The sequence below is a fragment of the Haliotis cracherodii genome, unplaced genomic scaffold (genome assembly GCF_022045235.1).
Source record: "Haliotis cracherodii isolate W230 unplaced genomic scaffold, xgHalCrac1.p SCAF_12, whole genome shotgun sequence".
Taxonomy (NCBI): domain Eukaryota; kingdom Metazoa; phylum Mollusca; class Gastropoda; order Lepetellida; family Haliotidae; genus Haliotis; species Haliotis cracherodii.
The window spans coordinates 41,313,796-41,333,725 of NW_027266267.1; the positions used below are offsets into that span (position 1 = coordinate 41,313,796).

Below are 19,930 nucleotides of genomic sequence, written 5' to 3' on the forward strand. Positions count from 1 at the left end.
TAGAGCAGACAGGACAACTGATGTATTACAATTTTTGGAAAATCCGGGGAATGCGAATATTCTCTAGGCTGAATGCTTGCATTCCCTGCAAGATACTTTCAAGGTGACGAGATGGAGGCTTGGAAGATTGGAGTAACATAGGTTCCACTTGGGCTGATGCAGGAGATCTTTGCGAAGTGGAAGAGTGAGTGGCTCATCCATCAGGAGCGATAGTAGTCTGGGATACCATGTCCTGCTTGGCCAAGTTGGAGCGATGAGGATGACTGTGCAATTGGTCACTTCCAACTTATGTATGACCTTGTCAAGGAGAGATCTAGGAGAGACCACGGAGAGAACGCGTAGGCGAACAGTCCCGTCCAATCCATGGATAGTGCATCTATCTGGATCCGAGCTGACATAAACCAGAAGTTGATGGTTGAGACAGGTCACGAAGAGGTCCAGATGTGGGGTGTCTCGATCAATCCGGCAGATATCATCTCTCTGCAGTTTATGTGATGAGCTGTTTCAGTCTCGGCCCATAAACCCTGAACTTGGAGGTCGTCCATGTGAGCTCCCCAACCTGAATCCGACGCGTCTGTGAACAGGTGGTGTTCAAGACCAGGTAGGGTGAGAGGAATCCCAATCATTACATGATCTCGTTGAGTCCACCAGATTAGATCTTGGCGCAGGTAGAGAGGTATAAGTACCCGTGGATCCTATTTATCATTATCCCTATGTTTGGATCTATCATCAGAGGAAGAAATGTGTACCCACCTTCTGAAGCTGTAGGTGATGATCCCTCCAAGCAAAATCCCTTTAAGATTGGGCTGAATATCGCATTGGTAAAAGGATATAAAAGTCTTCTGTGATTCTCACTGACAACTTGAAACCACTTGTTCTGAGGAAACTGAAGTCCATGAGGCAAGACTTGTGGCTAGAGCTCTGATTTCATAGGCAGAACACAATCCTGAGAGAGGCCTGGCGATACCATGAGGCTATGGGGCCTTAAGCCATCCAGCTAGAGTGGCCTTAGGAACGTCGGCAATGGGGAACTGTAGCTGCTAAAAGAACTCAAGAGCTCTTATGGGTCACAGAAGACAGTCAGGATGATCCACCGTAGGTCATAGTCCAGGAATGGTGTAATGTTTGTGACCCAAGGGGCCAAGAGCAGCAGCTTGGTTCTTAGCTACGAAATCTAGGAGAGAACGTAAGGTGACAAAAGACCAATTGGGGGTAGGAGTGAGGCTTGAGTAATCCAGTGCGTGTAGCTCAGAGAACCTAGCAGCAGTTGCCATGGCTAATAGGAAGGCAACTTTCATTTATTTTGGGAGTAATAACAGATAAACAGATAACCTCTGTTAGGAAACTACAAGAAGCCATTGACATCAGGAGACACCAGCTAGCCATGAACCGTGACCAGGGAACCAATCTGCCTAGTGCTTGGGACTTATTGCTTTGATTTTTGTCGGGGCTCATTGCCTAGCTGGCTTCAAATTTGCCCCTTGCTGTGTCCATTCTTACACCTATCAGTGCTAATTTACCCCCATTTGCCGAGTGTCCATTACCAATTACTTAGCTATGATAACTTAAGTTTTGGCTTCCATTGTCTATTGCTAATCACCTATCAGCGCCAATCATCTCTTGGCTTCCTTTGTTAGCTTGTAACTTTTGTTATTTTACATCTTTTGTTATCTTATTAATTTTGTTGTTCTTGCATGGACATATATATGCTCTCTGCCTTATTGCATTCATGTGGATACCCGCCCACGTAGGAATATACGGTAATGAAAACGCTGATAAAGCAGCTAAACTATCCCTCAAAATCCCAGAAATAAGCTTAAACTTACCCAACTCAAAATTAGAAATTAAAAGTGTAAACAAGCAAAAAATCACACAAAAATGGCATAACCTATATCTAAACTCAAATAGACAAATAAAAAAAGTGCTCAGCAAACCACTAACCAAATCAAAAATTCTCCATCCATCAAAAACAATCGACAGAGTATTCACTAAACTCCAAACAGGACACACCAACCTAAATAACCACCTAAAAAAAACAAAAAAAAACACACTACAGGTAACTGCCCACACTGCAAACAACTAGAAACCCCAGAACATGCACTCATCCACTGCACACACTACCTAACACATCGAACCGCATTACAAACCACCCTCAATCTAAACAAGGCTCTCACTCTAGAAGCAATACTAAACCCACAAAATAAACTAGAAAATTTCAAGGCCTTAGGCGTACTCTTAATCAAAACGGAACTAATAAAACGCATCTAAAAACACAATAACCTACCAAATCAAAGTCACATAAACAAACAAACATCCACCATACCCAGCTTCCATAGTTCTCCCCATCGGCATCTATTCCAAATCTCAAAATTGCCAAATTCTATATAAGCAACCCCTAAAGCCCCCTCTTGGGTTGCAGACCACTTTTGCCCCTTTCGGAAACACATTAAAATTGCCTGGCCGGGCCCGTGTGCGAAATACGCATCAGTCGGAAAGCGCACGTTAAATCTCCAAAGTAACTAAGTAAGTAATGGCATTCATTCACCTGATGAAGGAGTACAGACAAGATTACATGTACAGGTAAGATTAACACAATGCAAATTTAACAAGGTTGATCCGTCACCGCTGATTGTATTGTTTTGATTCGCCGCTGATTGCATACAGCCAATTGTCAGTGACACTTGACACTGAGTGAGATTTCCCAGTTCGCTATACACGTCGCTAATAAGTGATAAATGGGTTTGTCGGTGATCAGATATCAGTTCGCTGTATCCGTTAGTTCGCTGTAGAGAGTTCGTTATATACGTAAATTATATATGATATAGGAGATAAATCAGGGATTTTTTAACAGTTCGTTTGTATCCGTTTGTTCGCTATATCCGTGTTCGTTATATCCGTGTTCTACTGTACTCCGAAACGTTGTGTTCCTCATAATAAAGAAGTTGACAGCCATATATTCTCTTCCTCATAAGGATTGTTGGACTCCTTTAATTCCCGAATGGCTCGCTTCTTTATTAGCTTCCTGGCGGCCAATTCTGCAGCTGCTAACTTCGCACCGGTCAGGTGAAATCTTCAACCCACAGCGTGGATGTTAGGACTCTAGACAGGTGTAGCTTGTAGCTGTGAGCCACGTTGTATAGAATCCAGTTGTCGGGTATAACCTGCTTCCAATTTTCGGCGCATGACAGAAGCGCCCGCCCTTCCACTGGGCCCGCAGTCGGTGTTATGTTGAAATACGGTAGGCGTAAATCACAATCCATAGACATAACCAAGTGGAAAGGGCCTATAACGTCGGATGGGGGGGTTGGAAGGAAGTCAGAATTTTCTTTCCCCTCTGCCGCTTGATCTTCCTCGGTGATTATATCCCCGTTTCTTGAAGCATGGGTGGGGAAAAGAGTCCTGCCAAGACTGTGACTTGTCGTACCTTCGCCTCAGCTGGAACGAATCCTTCTTGGAGGGAACAAACTTCTTCTCAGGAGGCTGTTTGGGCGCAGAAGACTTATGGTCCCACTTATTCTTGTGAGAATGTGATGACTCATGAGCTTTCACTGCAAGGTCTATGGTTGAAGTCTGGGAATGCTTGGCTGTATCTTGTTACTCCTCATCTATCACATTTCTGAGTTTCCAGTTGAAAGTTGTGGTTGCTGATATTGGTTGCGACGTCATCAACTTCTTGGTCTGGCTAGATACAGCCCTTGAACTAATCTGGTATAGGAGCTGTTGTCGCTGTAGTCTCAGTGACTACGAGGAAGTCAAAATAAACTAGAAAATTTCAAGGCCTTAGGCGTACTCTTAATCAAAACGGAACTAATAAAACGCATCTAAAAACACAATAACCTACCAAATCAAAGTCACATAAACAAACAAACATCCACCATACCCAGCTTCCATAGTTCTCCCCATCGGCATCTATTCCAAATCTCAAAATTGCCAAATTCTATATAAGCAACCCCTAAAGCCCCCTCTTGGGTTGCAGACCACTTTTGCCCCTTTCGGAAACACATTAAAATTGCCTGGCCGGGCCCGTGTGCGAAATACGCATCAGTCGGAAAGCGCACGTTAAATCTCCAAAGTAACTAAGTAAGTAATGGCATTCATTCACCTGATGAAGGAGTACAGACAAGATTACATGTACAGGTAAGATTAACACAATGCAAATTTAACAAGGTTGATCCGTCACCGCTGATTGTATTGTTTTGATTCGCCGCTGATTGCATACAGCCAATTGTCAGTGACACTTGACACTGAGTGAGATTTCCCAGTTCGCTATACACGTCGCTAATAAGTGATAAATGGGTTTGTCGGTGATCAGATATCAGTTCGCTGTATCCGTTAGTTCGCTGTAGAGAGTTCGTTATATACGTAAATTATATATGATATAGGAGATAAATCAGGGATTTTTTAACAGTTCGTTTGTATCCGTTTGTTCGCTATATCCGTGTTCGTTATATCCGTGTTCTACTGTACTCCGAAACGTTGTGTTCCTCATAATAAAGAAGTTGACAGCCATATATTCTCTTCCTCATAAGGATTGTTGGACTCCTTTAATTCCCGAATGGCTCGCTTCTTTATTAGCTTCCTGGCGGCCAATTCTGCAGCTGCTAACTTCGCACCGGTCAGGTGAAATCTTCAACCCACAGCGTGGATGTTAGGACTCTAGACAGGTGTAGCTTGTAGCTGTGAGCCACGTTGTATAGAATCCAGTTGTCGGGTATAACCTGCTTCCAATTTTCGGCGCATGACAGAAGCGCCCGCCCTTCCACTGGGCCCGCAGTCGGTGTTATGTTGAAATACGGTAGGCGTAAATCACAATCCATAGACATAACCAAGTGGAAAGGGCCTATAACGTCGGATGGGGGGGTTGGAAGGAAGTCAGAATTTTCTTTCCCCTCTGCCGCTTGATCTTCCTCGGTGATTATATCCCCGTTTCTTGAAGCATGGGTGGGGAAAAGAGTCCTGCCAAGACTGTGACTTGTCGTACCTTCGCCTCAGCTGGAACGAATCCTTCTTGGAGGGAACAAACTTCTTCTCAGGAGGCTGTTTGGGCGCAGAAGACTTATGGTCCCACTTATTCTTGTGAGAATGTGATGACTCATGAGCTTTCACTGCAAGGTCTATGGTTGAAGTCTGGGAATGCTTGGCTGTATCTTGTTACTCCTCATCTATCACATTTCTGAGTTTCCAGTTGAAAGTTGTGGTTGCTGATATTGGTTGCGACGTCATCAACTTCTTGGTCTGGCTAGATACAGCCCTTGAACTAATCTGGTATAGGAGCTGTTGTCGCTGTAGTCTCAGTAACTACGAGGAAGTCAAGACTTAGGATGATAGTAAATCTTCCTGAATCTTGACGATCGACTCAAGGAGACTGTGGATTAGTCCGACTTGATTGGTCCGAATAGTCATGGGCGTTTACGGCGCAATTCCTTCATAGGATGGTTGTAGAGGTATGGCGTGTCTGGTTCCAGCAACAAACCAATTTATACATGCCCTGATGTCCATGGAGTATCTGGCAACCAATGCTAAATCCTTGAAACATGTTGCTGAAAACGTAACATAATTTGTAGAAATCTTCATCCAAGTGTTGCAACTCCGGAATTATAGCCTTGTGCGTCTTGTACAACTTCCTTTCATAGATGGAAGAGGTAGACGTTCATCGTGCTTGAGTCTGTGGATGTTATCCGTCGATTGATCTACGACCTTGCCCGCGTAGCTGGGCCAAGGTAACGTCTGATAAATGTGTTGAGATGGAGCAGGCGCATGACATCCCCATATTCTGGCATCTGGGATGTTGAATCCTCTGTCAAATGCGGCCGAAGTGAAGGCATAAGGTGGTAAAGCTCTTCATTAGGTTCTACAAAAGTGTAGCCTCTGATGTGATATCGTTGGGGTGAGTTGTCTATCTCCTACAAACCCTCTGATTCTGGCTCTGAGTAGTCTTGGGTGTCTCTCCTGCAGGGTGTGTATAATCATATCCCTCAGCTTCTTCCTCGTAGGGCTCGTCATCCTCCGGTGACCATGACTCCAGCATAATAAGTCTCTGTGTGGCTTGTAGCCCTTGGGTAATGGTAGCCATGCCTTGGCTGTCCTCACAGCTGGCTGGTCAGTCGGCTGGCAGCTAGCTGGGTAATTCTGTGGAGTCCGTGAGGATGGTTTGGGTCCCATTGGATTGTCAGCCATGGTCGGTAGGCTTGGTAGCCGTTGGTGGCTGGCCCATGGAGTCTATGCGGCGGACCTACGGTTTCTTCACGGATGGATGACTTGACGGCTTAACCGTAGGGTGGAATGCCATGGGGACATACAGTGTCTGGCTGGTATGGTTGGTTGACGTGGACAGCCTGTCCATGGATATCGTGCGGCTCAGCTCGTAGATCTTGTGTAGACTGGCCCACAGCCGTGGACGAAGATCTCTTAGTCTTAGCCAGAGATACCGTCGCGATCTTAGCGTCCATTTCCTACAGCTTAGAATCAAGCATGTCTTTCATCATCTCCTGCTGTTCTCTCAGAAGTTGTTGGATAAGGCTCAGGGTAAGAGCAGGAGATGATGGGGTCGCAACCTCTCTCCTCTTGGCCTTTGTTGCGGCCTCTGACATTTTGGAGAATATCTCTTCGCATGTGTGGGTGCATTTCTCACATCTCTTCTCCAATGTGCAGCAGGTCTTCCCTCTGCAGTTCGTGCAGTTTACATGAGGATCTCCCATGATCATAAATCGATCACACTTCTTACACCCAGGGGTGATGGGAGACTGCATGGCGACCTCACAAACCCAACACCAGCTATACTCACGTGCGTGTAGTCTCTTTCAGCAGCACTATTACTTCAAATATATATTTATTTATATGTCTGTTACGATAGCAATATTATTAGAATAATCTTAGGTTACTGTGATCTACTACTATTGTTACCATGTGCTAGATTGTCACTACTACTATAGTAGGTGTTGACTCTAGCACACACAGAAAAAAGTGATATGGCCGCCAATGTGACGTCACGGCATGGGTAGTTACGAAACTACTTGGCAGCAACTAATTGCTTGTAATTTACAGTGAAGAGGACGTCTGTTGAAAATCTGAACATTTTAGTTAGTGTGATTGAAGCCAAAATACAGGATTCATGGCAGATATGTAATAGAGGTAGAAGTTTCCTAAGAATTATACAGGATTTATGGCAATGATGCGATGGGAGGTGAGATGGGAGGTACGTGTCATAACTGGTTCTACTCATGGTTTGTGCTGCAAGCCATGCACTTTAGCAGACAACTGTAGAGAAAAGTCAAATTAAAGATATTCGAACCTTCACCATTGAAGAATTCGATCTTAGCCAAGATCCCGGTCTTAAATCTAAGCTGTCTTTCAATTGTGCCAGAATCAGTTGAATACTGAGTGAGTGAGGATGGTTTTACGCCGCTTTAAGCAATATTCCAGCAATATCAAGGCGGGTGACACCAGAAATGGGCTTCACACATTGTACCCATGTAGGGAATCGAACCCAGGTCTTCGGCGTGACGAGCGAACAATTTAACCACTAGGCTACCCCACCGCCCCTGCAAGTGGAATAAGGTATGTTGATTGTAAAGTTGATTGTCAGCACCTGAGATTGATTGTAACTAAGGTTGTTCTGTTAAGTGGGCCCAGTTGATTAAAGGTGTTACAGGAAATTTTGTTTCACGTGCTGCAGTCATAATTATGGTTATGTAAAGGAATGAAGCATCTGAAGTCACTTGAAGTCAACAGCTGATAGGGATAGGAAGGCTGACTGACTGCCATGGGTTGCGCCTTGTTATCATGGAAGGATTTGATAAGAATATCATTTGCCATGTCGCCATGCTGCAGGATCCGTATTCGATAATTAAGGAATGCACAGAAGCATTTTCTAGCTTTACAGATGGAACTCGGGGGTTAATGCTGACAGGATTTTCATGATCAGAGGTAAAATTCAACATACTGGAAGATAGATTTGTTGGGATGACATGTACATAAATCCATAACTAACTTGTGGTTCAGAATTGTTCACAATGCTATTTGACAGTAGGGATGCAAAACAATGATTTTTTTCTCTTTTTGTCTGTTCTTCCATTACATACAAAGTTACATACAACATGATGCAATTTCATTTTATTTCAAGGATCTTTGATGAAACAGAAAGGAAGACACGTTGAACATGAAGAGAGGTTAATTCCTATATCATAAAAAGTGTATGCCTTGAGTAGAATAATAGCATTTTGTAGGCATGTTTTGTGAACGGAAATGGATTACGTACCCAGTATTACCAGATTCTGTCCACAGTCAGGGATGATTGGTCTTCCTGATCCTTGTGAGCCTCTGTAACACTTGTAATGACCTTCGTCTTCCCAAGTTACATCAGAGAGCACGAATCTGAACAGACCGGTTCCTGATGATGACACGTGTCCAATGAATCTCACTCTAGATGTGAACTTGTCACTGGCAGCTTTGACATCATTATATCCTGTGACATGAAGAAGGCATGTCTTTGTCTCACTGTTACACACACTGAACTCTCTGGTCCCAGGATCCGGGAGAGTCCATGACAACGTGGCATAGCCGCCAAACCTGGCATACTCAGTTGAAGTAACTGCAGAACAGAAAATTTATGAAAGTTTGACAGAGAGTACACTTGCAAAACATGTATCACTTATGAAACACAAAGAGTGAATTATTTAAGAAAATTTGTTTCCAACAACAGCAAAAACAAAACATCTAAAGAAGTGTGGTCAATGCTCTAGCAGTGTACCTCATGTATATGTAACCATATGATGACTGCATAACATCATATTAACTACAAAAATGTCAGAGCTTACACAAAACACATTTTTCTCAATAGGTCTGATTAGAGTCATACACGTGTAAATAAGATTATAAATTTGGCAGTGTTGTAATTATGTGTACTCCCTGTATTCTGCATATTTGTATATATTGTACTGCAATGATGTACTGACATCTTACTGTATAGTGTTGCTCTGAATGTAATGAACCCATACAGCTGATCTACTCTACAGCGTTGCTTTCAGAGTGTGGACTTTTCTTTAATCAACTCTATTCATAAGAATAAGCTGCAACTATTAACAGCTGTGGGATATGACAGGTAGCTTGGGTCATTTCAGTATGTTTTATGGAGTTAATTTGTTCAAGTCAGCTTAATTCCGATTGGTCTGGTTCAAATTCTAACTCAGCATTTCACATGAACACCATCCATTACACCTTGACCATGTTGACTGAACACAACCATCCTTTGCATAGAGTTTAAGTTGATCCACGAGATCAAACCCGGGTATTCTCTCAATGTCTGTCAACATATTGGGAGGTACCAAACCTAAGGCACCGAGAACTAGGGGAAGTCGGACAACTTGGTACCTCGGATGAAAGCGTGACATTTCGAAAGCAAGGTCCGCATATTAGCCAATCTTGTCAATCACATTAGTGTCAAAAGGGACAGAAAATTCAATGATATAAATGATTTCATTGGATTTATGAAAAAGGACAAGATCAGGTTTGTGGGCCTGGATACATCTGAGGCTGCAAACGGGCCTATTCCAAAAAAAATTGTATTTATCATTTTCCATGATGGCTTCTACATATTCCGGGTCGTACCATGGATGGACCTCTCTGTCATAACCACAAGCATGGTGAATACGGTAAAAAAAATTATCAAGACACTATCATGTCGCTTAAGATACTGTGTTTGTGCCAAAGCGGGGCATCCACTGACAACGTGTTGGACAGTCTCATTAAATTCATTGCATAATCTACATTTCATATTTACATTTTGATGCAAAATCACACATTGATGGATTCGAGTGGGAAGTGACTGGTCCCGAGCAGCAAACAGTAAGCCTACTGTTTCACTTTTCAGGCCAGCCGACTTCATCCAAGCGATGGACTGCAGGGTTGCTGATCTTCTCAACACACTGCACATAAACTCGATTCAGTAGTCCTTCAGATAGCCTCTCCTTGAAAAACTGAGTCTGGGCCGTTTTGATATGGCACTTTGCTTGGTTGACACTCATTTCTGTACCCTCCAGCAGTACAGAACCATCAACAAAAACAACACTGACATTGAGATTATGTCCCTTACCCTTGGCTCGTTTATGAAAACAGTGGAATGCCTTGTTGTCATCATGAGTCTTGACATGCCTCACAAGATGATCGTCAGACAAAAAAATGTGTGCAAAAATGCACAATTCAATTCTATCATGAAGAGCCTCCACATTAATCAAACCACGCCCTCCCATTATGATTGGTAAATATACAAGTATTCTTGAGTATAGTGCCCACTTTTTTTCGAAAAAACACAGCTGTGTAGAAGGGGGTGCACATTATACACGAATTATGAGTTTGAGTGTTTTTTTCCCCCATGGAAAGACATTACCTTGAGCACGAAACACCGGAAATACCATGTCAACAAATCCATACTGAAGAACGCCAAATAATCATGTAATTACACTGTCTGGCTATAAAAAGTGTTCTTTGTATATCTGGACTTATGTTTGTAACTTATTTCATTAATTTTATTCAAAATTCTTTTCAATATTGTTTTTATTAATTTCGGTGAAATCGTGTGTGAAGCGATCGGAAGATCGCACAACTCACCGTTATTAACAGCAGCCACGGTCAGAATACCGCTATTGACGCCTTGAAACAAACTTTAGTTGACAGAGAATGGATACATATATCATAAATGACATACTTTGACTCGTTAAAAGTCATATTTGTTTTTGTTTGATGGTTCTATGTCAACATGAAATTCACGCGATCACGTGCGCGTGAGCCTCGACGGTGACTGGTCAGACTGGTTCCATGTAAAAAATAATACCCGGGAATAGCGATCAGCTGCTTCTCTTAGGGTTATTATTATTTTAAATATATTTAGTAAAGGCTGCAAATAATTAAGAAAATAATGGACTATATTATTCCTGATAAAAAAAAAATAGTTTCAGATACAATTGTTGCCGATCCTTGCATTAAAAATCCTATAAAGTTACAATAAAGAACAATAAATGCTATTTAATCGGTAAATAAACATGTCTGGTGATTTTTTATCTCAAATTTCGAATTTGTACTGATGAAGTTTCTAATCACCCATTCGTTTGCCGGACTTCGCTGAAAAGGTATGGTCTAATTTTTTTCTGCGCATAATATTCAAATTTCTTTTTTTCCAAAATATTAAACCCGCTAGAGGGGGGTGTGCATTATACATGGGTGCGCACTATACTCAAGAAAATACGGTAAGCGTTTGGGGGAAGAGCTATTGTCAGACATGATTCTTCGTGTGGGGGTGTCAATACCCTGAATTTCTTTTTTCGTCCAATCAACAACACCAAAAGAATATGAAAGGACTGGTACAGCAGTATTTGTGGCTTTAACTTTATTGCAGGTGTTCAGCTCTAAACTCCAGATTTTCTTGAGTCTACATTTGTACCCAGCCAGAAGTTTGTCCTTGAAATATGCATTCTGGAGTTTGTCCCTAACCTGCATCCCTAAGTACATATAGGCCTATTATCAGCATCACAGAGCCAGAGGCCAGGAACATGGTAGAGGCAGCTATCACTAGCAAAGCAGAGGAACTGGCAGGGGCCAGCATCAAGGTAACCAAGGGCCAGTTTCACCTCAGTTGCCAGGTAACGCTCATTAGATACGTTTTGAAACAACTCGTTGTAAGATCAATGGTATCTGACAGACACTCGTGTAGTAATCTCTATGTATACTTGGACGATATCATCATATTTGCCAATTAAGTCATTCGAGGAGCATCTTGAAAGGTTGGAGGAAGTCTAAGATCATAAGACAACATGGGTTTGAGCTCAAACCAAGCAAATGTAACTTTCTACAGAGAGGAGTGAACTATCTTGGGCATGTGATATCCGCTGAGGGTGTTGCAACCAATCCAGATAAAGTGAAAGATCTTGCAGAGTGAAAAGTACCCAAGAGAGTAAAAGATTTGAGATCGTTTCTGCAGTTTAAAGCTACTGCAGGCGGTATTTGAAGAGTTTCTCCAAATGTGTTGGACCCTTGCATAATGTAGTCAACAAGTTCAATACAAGCAAACCCCAAGGATCTTCTAAGTCTGCTTCGGATGATAATTGTCAGTGTGCTCTGATACTTTGAAGAGTAAACTGATCTCTGCACCTGTACTAGGGAATGCTGATTTCACTAAACCTTTCATTGTTGAGACTTTTGCAAGTTTAACTTTAAATAGCCTTGGCTTTGTTCTGTCCCAAGAACAAAATTCTAAAAGAAGAGTAATTGGTTATGCCAGCAGGTGTTTGAGACCCACTGAGAAAAATTGCAATAATTACAGTTCCATGAAAATAGAATTGTTGGCACTCAAGTGGGCAATTTCACAAGTTCAGAGATTACTTGTTTGGGCACAAGTCTATACAGACAACAACCCACTGAGTCACCTTGAAACAGCTAATTCTTGCGTTGCTGCTTTGTTTTTTGTTTTTGTTTTATTGTTGTTTAACGCCGCACTCAGCAATATTCCAGCTATATGATAGCGGTCTGTAAATAATCGAGTCTGTAAATAATCGAGTCTGGACCAGACAATCCAGTGATTGACAATAGGAGCATCGATACACGCAATTGGGATCAATGACATGCATCAAACAAGCCTGACCACCTGATCCCGTTAGTCCCCTCTTACAACAAGCATAGTCGGCTTTTACGGCAAGCATGGGTTGCTGAAGACCTATTCTACCCGGGATCTTCACGGGTCTGCTGCTATGTAATGTGAGTGGAGAGATTTGCCTCCCCACTTGGTCACACATGTATAATGTAAGCATGTATTTTATGTTCTGTTCTACTATTATGTGTTATATAATCTCTTTTATTACCCACGTGGTGAAGATACAGGTGGTAAGATACTAATTTCTGATTATGTGGCCCAAAAATATCCCTAAGGCGAACAATAACATTCCCTATCTCTAGCGTAAAGCGCTGAGTAGATCACGGTTGTCTTTTCTTATTCCAGTGGTGACCTTGCCCTTCGTTCGAAGCTGTCACTGAATGCAAGCAGACTTAGCGTGTTGATTTTCACGTCTTTAGTAAAGGGTGGTACAGTAAACATGAATGTCTTTGGCGAACACTCTGATTTCCCTCTTCCAAAATGGTACGCCATGATATATATTCAAATGATAGGTCAAAGAAACCGAACCATCTTGAATGCACAGACCCCAGCAGTGCGAGTGACCGACTGTTGGTCCGATATTCAAAGCGCGGCGCTAATGTGACTTTTCAAATTTTCTTATAGGTGTCCTGCGTACTAACAACATGGTGCTTGAAAAACACAACTGCAGCGCATGTTGTTAATGCGTATGCATAGGAATGTAAACAATGCTCATATTTGGGCATATATCAGCCCTCTAAGTGGCGACCATTTTAGTCGCCAATGCAACCTAATATTATGATTGGCGCCCTAAATTGATCTACCAGTCGCCACATGGCTACCTTATCTTAAACCCAGTTGGCGACTATTTTGGAAATTTACGTAGGGCCATGTTTTTCACACATGTTCGCGATCGTTTACAGGGCTCGAAATTAACCGTATTTTGCGTGCCACCGCACGCCTAAAATGAAAATGGCACAGCTAAATCATTATCTTCGTGCTTCGATGGCACGGATGGCACTCTTTCAACACCGTAGGCCTGTTTTCCGGGCAAGCCGTAGTCACGTCAAAATATAGTATATATTTTTATGGACCTACCTGTAATATCATTCATTTATTGAATCTATCACATTTCACAATGTCTGAAATACGTATTCCATTTCAATTTATCATTTTTATCGATAAATTAAATAATTATTCACTATTTCCCACGATGTTATTGAAAATTTCGACAACGGATCCACATCGAACATTTCAAAGAGCAAAATAAAGACATTTTAAACAAATCTTTAAATATATTATACAAAGTAATAAATAAAATCAACAAAAATATATCTGAAAGCAATCAAACTTACATCTAAGTTATTAATTTCCATCTTTTCGTGCGATCGCGTGTAATGTAAGTCAAATGACATCTCGGCTTTCGTCGCCTTGAATTCTCGGCTCAGACACGATGTTTAATGTTGAGACCTCGCTTGTAAAAGCCCTCATTTTGCATCTCAAACCAGGACTTGACTTCAGAAATCAGTGTTTCATCATCAGTGAAACGTTTTCCCTTCAAAAATGACTTCATGGTTGGAAAAAGGTGGAAGTCAGATGGTGCAAGGTCAGGAGAGTAAGGAGGATGTGGAAGGATTTCATAGCCACAGGACCGCGCTTCTGTCTGGGCAACATGAGAGTTGTGTACTGGAGCATTGTCTTGCAGGAGACAGACACCCTTGGTCAGCATGCCACGCCTCGTAAGCTTGATAGCGTCCCGCAATTTCCGCAGCAGTGAAGCATAATAAGCTCCTGTAATTTTTGTATCCCTTTGCCAAGAAATCCATCATCACTACTCCATGCTGGTCCCAAAACACCGTGAGCATGACCTTGCCTGCAGAGGGTTGGACACGTGCCTTCTTTGGGGGTGGTGACTCCACATGCTTTCATTGCATCGACTGAACTTTAGTCTCAGGATCATAGTGATGGACCCAAGTTTCATCAAGTTTCAAGTCTGTCAAAAATGTTTGCCTGTTTTTTTTGGCACATGTCCAAAAGATCCTTTGAGCAATTGACTCGTTCCTGCTTTTGGAAAGGTGTGAGCAACCTGGGAATCCATCTTGCAAACACCTTATGCATGTTCAAATTGTCATGGATGATTATTTCTACAGACCCTACACTGATCTTGACATCTTGTGCTAACTGGCGACCAGTTATACGTCGGTCTGCCAAAATGGCAGTCTCCACTTGATGGATAGTGTCCTCATCAATGGCTGAATGGGGGCGACCAGGAATGGCAGCTGTTTCCACAGATGTCCGACCACACTTGAACTGGCAATGCCAGTGTTTAACAACGTCATATGATGAGGCATCTTCCCCATAAGTTGCTTTCATTTCATTGAAAGTTTCTTTTGGTGTGCGACCTTTCAAATATAAAAACCTAATCACTGCTTGGTATTCTACTGGCTCCATTGTCACACCCTACTCGATCATAACACCTGTAAAAGTGGTAAGATTAATAGTTCTGTGCTGCAAATTCAGACATATCCAATAGATACATGTATCATTACACATGTGAAATTTCAACCAAATATGATAACCCTAAGTGGTTTAGGGGAAATCGTTAACAAGTATTTGTCACAAAGTGACGAAATGTCCCCCGCCTGTATATATATACACCATAGTACCAAATATGAAGACAATCCAGCGATTAGTTCTTGAAATATCGTGGCAACACCGTTTTCCAACTCAAAAAGCAGATTTGCCTGCTGTGACCTTGAAAATGGGGTCAAGGTCGCCAAAACCGACTGGTGTCTGCTGAGTCTGCATATACACCATAGTTCCAAATATGAAGACAATCCAGTGTTTAGTTCTTGAGATATCGCGGCAACACTGTTTTCCAACTCCAAAACCAGATTTGCCTGCTGTGACCTTGAAAATGGGGTCAAGGTCACCAAAACCGACTGGTGTCTGCGGAGTCTGTATATACACCATAGTTCCAAATTTGAAAACAATCCAGTGTTTAGTTCTTGAGATATCGCGGCAACACTGTTTTCCAACTACAAAACCAGATTTGCCTGCTGTGACCTTGAAAATGGGGTCAAGGTCACCAAAACCGACTGGTGTCTGGGGAGTCTGTATATACACCATAGTTCCAAATATGAAGACAATCCAGTGTTTAGTTCTTGAGATATCGCGGCAACAAACAGCTGGGACGTACGTACGGACGGTCGTGAATACTATATCCCCCGCTTCGGGCTTTCGCGTGGCGGGGGACAATGAACACCCCTCGTAACAGTTTGTCTGGTTGATCCACTGTTGGTCCCAATGCTTGGATTGTACAGTGTCTATGACCCAACGGTCCAGTTGTGGTAGATTGGTTCTTCGCTATGAAATCTGGGAGCGATCTTATTGTGAAAGAAGTCAAAAGTTGATCAGGGGTAAGACAAAAATAGCCTTAGACATGTAACTCCGAAACTTGCTGCTGTAGCCATGGCTAGCAGAAACGATGTATTCTTAGCTTTTTTAAGTTGGGTAGCCTTTACCATGGGTTCGTAAGGTTCCGTTAACAATGCCGATAATACCACAGACAGATTCCACTTGAGGAAGATACAAAGGGTCCTAATATTTATTGTCTGGACGTAGATGAAGAAGTTCACTCTCATAGGGATTGATACAGCATTATCAATAATCCCTTGTCGTCTTCTCCACTGGACAAACTTGTCCCATCTGTTGTCATAAAAAGGGAGGATGAAGGTCGCCACGATCTTGCCACAGCATCTGAGGCAGAGCATAGTAACCGGACGTTTGCATCTTCTGCATTATCAAAAATGCCTTGTCGTGGGACTACTGTGGAGTCGGTAAGCCGTGGTCGTAAGGCTTGGTAGCCGTTGGTGGCTGGCCCATGGAGTCAGTACAGTTTCGTCATGGATGCCTGGCTAAGGTGGTAAAGCTATTCATTAAGTTCCACAAAAGTGTAGCCTTCACTGTAATCTCGTTGGGGAGAGTTGTCAATCTTCTCCAAACCCTCTGATTCCTTTCCGTGCGGCTGGCTTGGGTCCCGTTGGACGGTCAAACAGTAAGCCGTGGTCGGAAGGCTTGGTAGCCGTTGGTGGCTGGCCCATGGAGTCCCTGGGGCGGCAGTACAGTTTCGTCACGGATGCCTGACAAAGGTGGTAAAGCTATTCAATAAGTTCCACAAAAGTGTAGCCTTCACTGTAATCTCGTTCGGGAGAGTTGTCAATCTTCTCCAAACCTTCTGATTCCTGCTCTGAGTAGCCTGGGGAATCTCCCATGGCGGGTGGATAATGGTACCCCTCAGCTTCTGCCCCGTAGGGCTTGTCATCCTCCGATTCCAATCATGATTCCAGTATGATATGTCTCCGTGAGGCTTGCAGCCCATGCGTAACGGTAGCCATGCTTTCACTGTCCTCTCAGGTGGCTGGCTTGTAGGCTGGACGGTTGGCTGGGTAAACCCATGGAGTCCTGTGGCGGCCGTACAGTTTCTTCACGATTGGCTGGCTGGACAGCTAAGCAGTCGGTTGGAATGCCGTTGAAGGTAGGCCCTTGGGGCCATACAGCATCTGGCTGGTATGGCTGGCTGGCTTGGTTGCCGTGGATGGTCTGTCCATGGATACCATACAGCTCCCGTATGGTATTGTTCCCTGGCCAGCTAGCTGGTTTGGTGACTGATCCATGGGTTGGTGATCGGGAGCCACACTGTGGCCCATGACCTGGCCGTGGTCCATGGGCTCGCCGTGCAGCTCAGCTTGTAGCTCTTGTGTAGCATGGCCCCCGGGCGTGGACGAAGATCTGGTAGTCTTTGCCAGAGCTACCCTCACGATCTTAGCATCCATATCGGACAGCTAGCATGTCCTTCCATCATCTGATGTTTTCTCAGTAGTTGTTGGAGGAGGCTCATGGTGAGTGTAGGAGATGATGGGGTCACTGGAGAGGGAGGCGGTGGGGTTGACATTGATTTCTCAGTGGTAATCTTGTCCACTTTCTTCTTCGCCGCCTCTCTCCTCTTGGCCTTACTCTCGGCCTCTTCAGATGTGTGGCTGCATTGTTGACATCTCTTCTCCCAGCTGCAGGTCTTCCCTCTGAACTTCGCGTAGTTTACATGAGGATCTCTTGTGATCTAAAATTGACCACACTTCTTACACACGGGGCTGGTTGGAGACAGCATGGCAACCTCATAAATCCAACACCAGCCATACTCACATGCGTGTAGTCTCTTCCAGCAGCACTATTACTTTAAAAATATATTTATTTACATGCCTGTTATTATAGCAATCTTATTATTATTAGAATAATCTTAGGTTAATGTGACCTACTACCAGCTGCTAGATTGTCACTACTACTATAGTAGGTGTTGACTCTAGAACACACAGGAAAAAAGTGAGGTTGCCGCCATTATGATGTCATTGCTTGGTTAGTTACGAGACTACTTGGCGACAACTAGTTGTGTGTAATTGACAGTGAAGAGGACTTCTGTTGAAAATCTGAACATTTTTGTTTGTGTGATTGAAGCCGAAATACAGGATTTATGGCAGATATGTAATTGATGTTGAAGTTTTCGTAAGAATTGTTTTTTTAAAGCGCATAACACGGGATAAATCTTTTTTTACACTATGAATCATAAACAACTACTATTCTAATCCTTTTTTTATACTCTGAAACATGCAACATAGATCGTGCTAGGTAGGCAGAGCATGTATACTATTTTGTTGGTCATCTAACCCCTTCAACTCCACCTCGGCTAAACCTCTGACCGTCTATAACACCCATCAATTATTTGGACTCTGAAGGTAGCATTTTATAATTTACTCCATAAATATGAAGACCGCCATGATCGCGTATTGATGAAAGATTTGTTAATACTTATTTATTTACAGCTGTCCGCAGTTTTAAAAATTTTAAGGTATTTTTTTATATATAGGAGCTATTTTTTCCCAGAATGATTACGTGTATGGGCACTAAATATTGATCAGTGCATCAGCACAGTGTAATTGATCAAACTATTATTATCTTTAGTTTAAACATATTCAACAATTATTATCTTTCACCTGAACATCAATTATGTGAATAAGTTACTATTTGTTCTCATTATTTAATGTTAGTATTCCCTGAATAATAAATCAATAAATAGATAAGATCCTTGACATATTCATACAAAACTTGTCCCAAAACTCACATGGACATTTATCTTGTGCATTAAGTGGTTTGTTTCCAAACAAAACAATTCTAAAATAATTATTGTAATATGAATATGATACAGTGTTCCCTCTTTATTGCGCCCTTCAATATAGCGCTAACTCGGTTAAATCGAGCGGTAAAGCACGGCTCCCAAAATTTACAAACATTTTCAATAAACTCAAGTTTTCCAATGACACAATGTTTTCCCCCATCTCAGAAAACATTACCGGTAGATCGCACAACTCACCTTTATTAACAGCAACCACGGTCAGATTACCGCTATTGACGCCTTGAAACGAACTTTAGTTGCAAGAGAATGGATACACATATCATAAATGCCGTACCATGACTAGATAAAAGTCATATTTGAGGCAGTTTGACTATTAAATGTAACCATAACGTTTTCGCAATCGAAATACATGTAGCGCGTGAAGTCCCTACGCTGACTGGTCAAAATCGTTCCATACATCAAAAAATATCCTGCATACAATTTGTACCAAAGTGCTACGCTTATGGTTCTTATAATTTTAAGTATATATGGTGGAAGCTGCAACTAAAATAACACGATATTGGAATATATTAATCCTGATAAAATAATCATTTCAGATACAATTTCTTCCGACCATTGCATCATATTTCTTTAACCTTTAGCCTGCTAAATTGTTTTCACACTTCTTAGCCCTGCCTGCTGGATTAATTTTAGCATAAGGCGCTGTAAAGAGGGTGGGTGATTTCAAACAGTTGGTGCTTCATTATACAAGGGCCAATTGAAGAAATAGTTTGCACTTTTATTCCTGATAGAAAAATACACATTACTATGTAAAAAAATCTTGATGTTTTCAATCATACCAAGGTTAAGACCAAACGAACACAAAATTTGTAAATTTAGTGATCTTGCCTGAATTACGTTATTGAAGGTGGTTTACGTTTCATGTTAGGAACCTTTTTAAATCGTTAAATTTGTGCAAATTGATTTCAATAATCAGATCTCCAATATCTTAATTTTAACTGAGTATAAATTCAATGGTTTTTATTGGTAAATAACAGCGCAATGGTAAATTATTATACCATTTCTGTAAATTTATTATCAAAACGTTAAACAGAAAAAAAAACTAAATTTTCGTGGTCACCATG

General features: G+C 42.1%; 1 pseudogene; it reads right to left on the reverse strand.

The window, feature by feature from the left end:
• LOC139457898 (scavenger receptor cysteine-rich domain-containing protein DMBT1-like) overlaps positions 1–19,930 on the reverse strand; it is a 78,839-nt pseudogene that overhangs the window by 29,604 nt on the left and 29,305 nt on the right.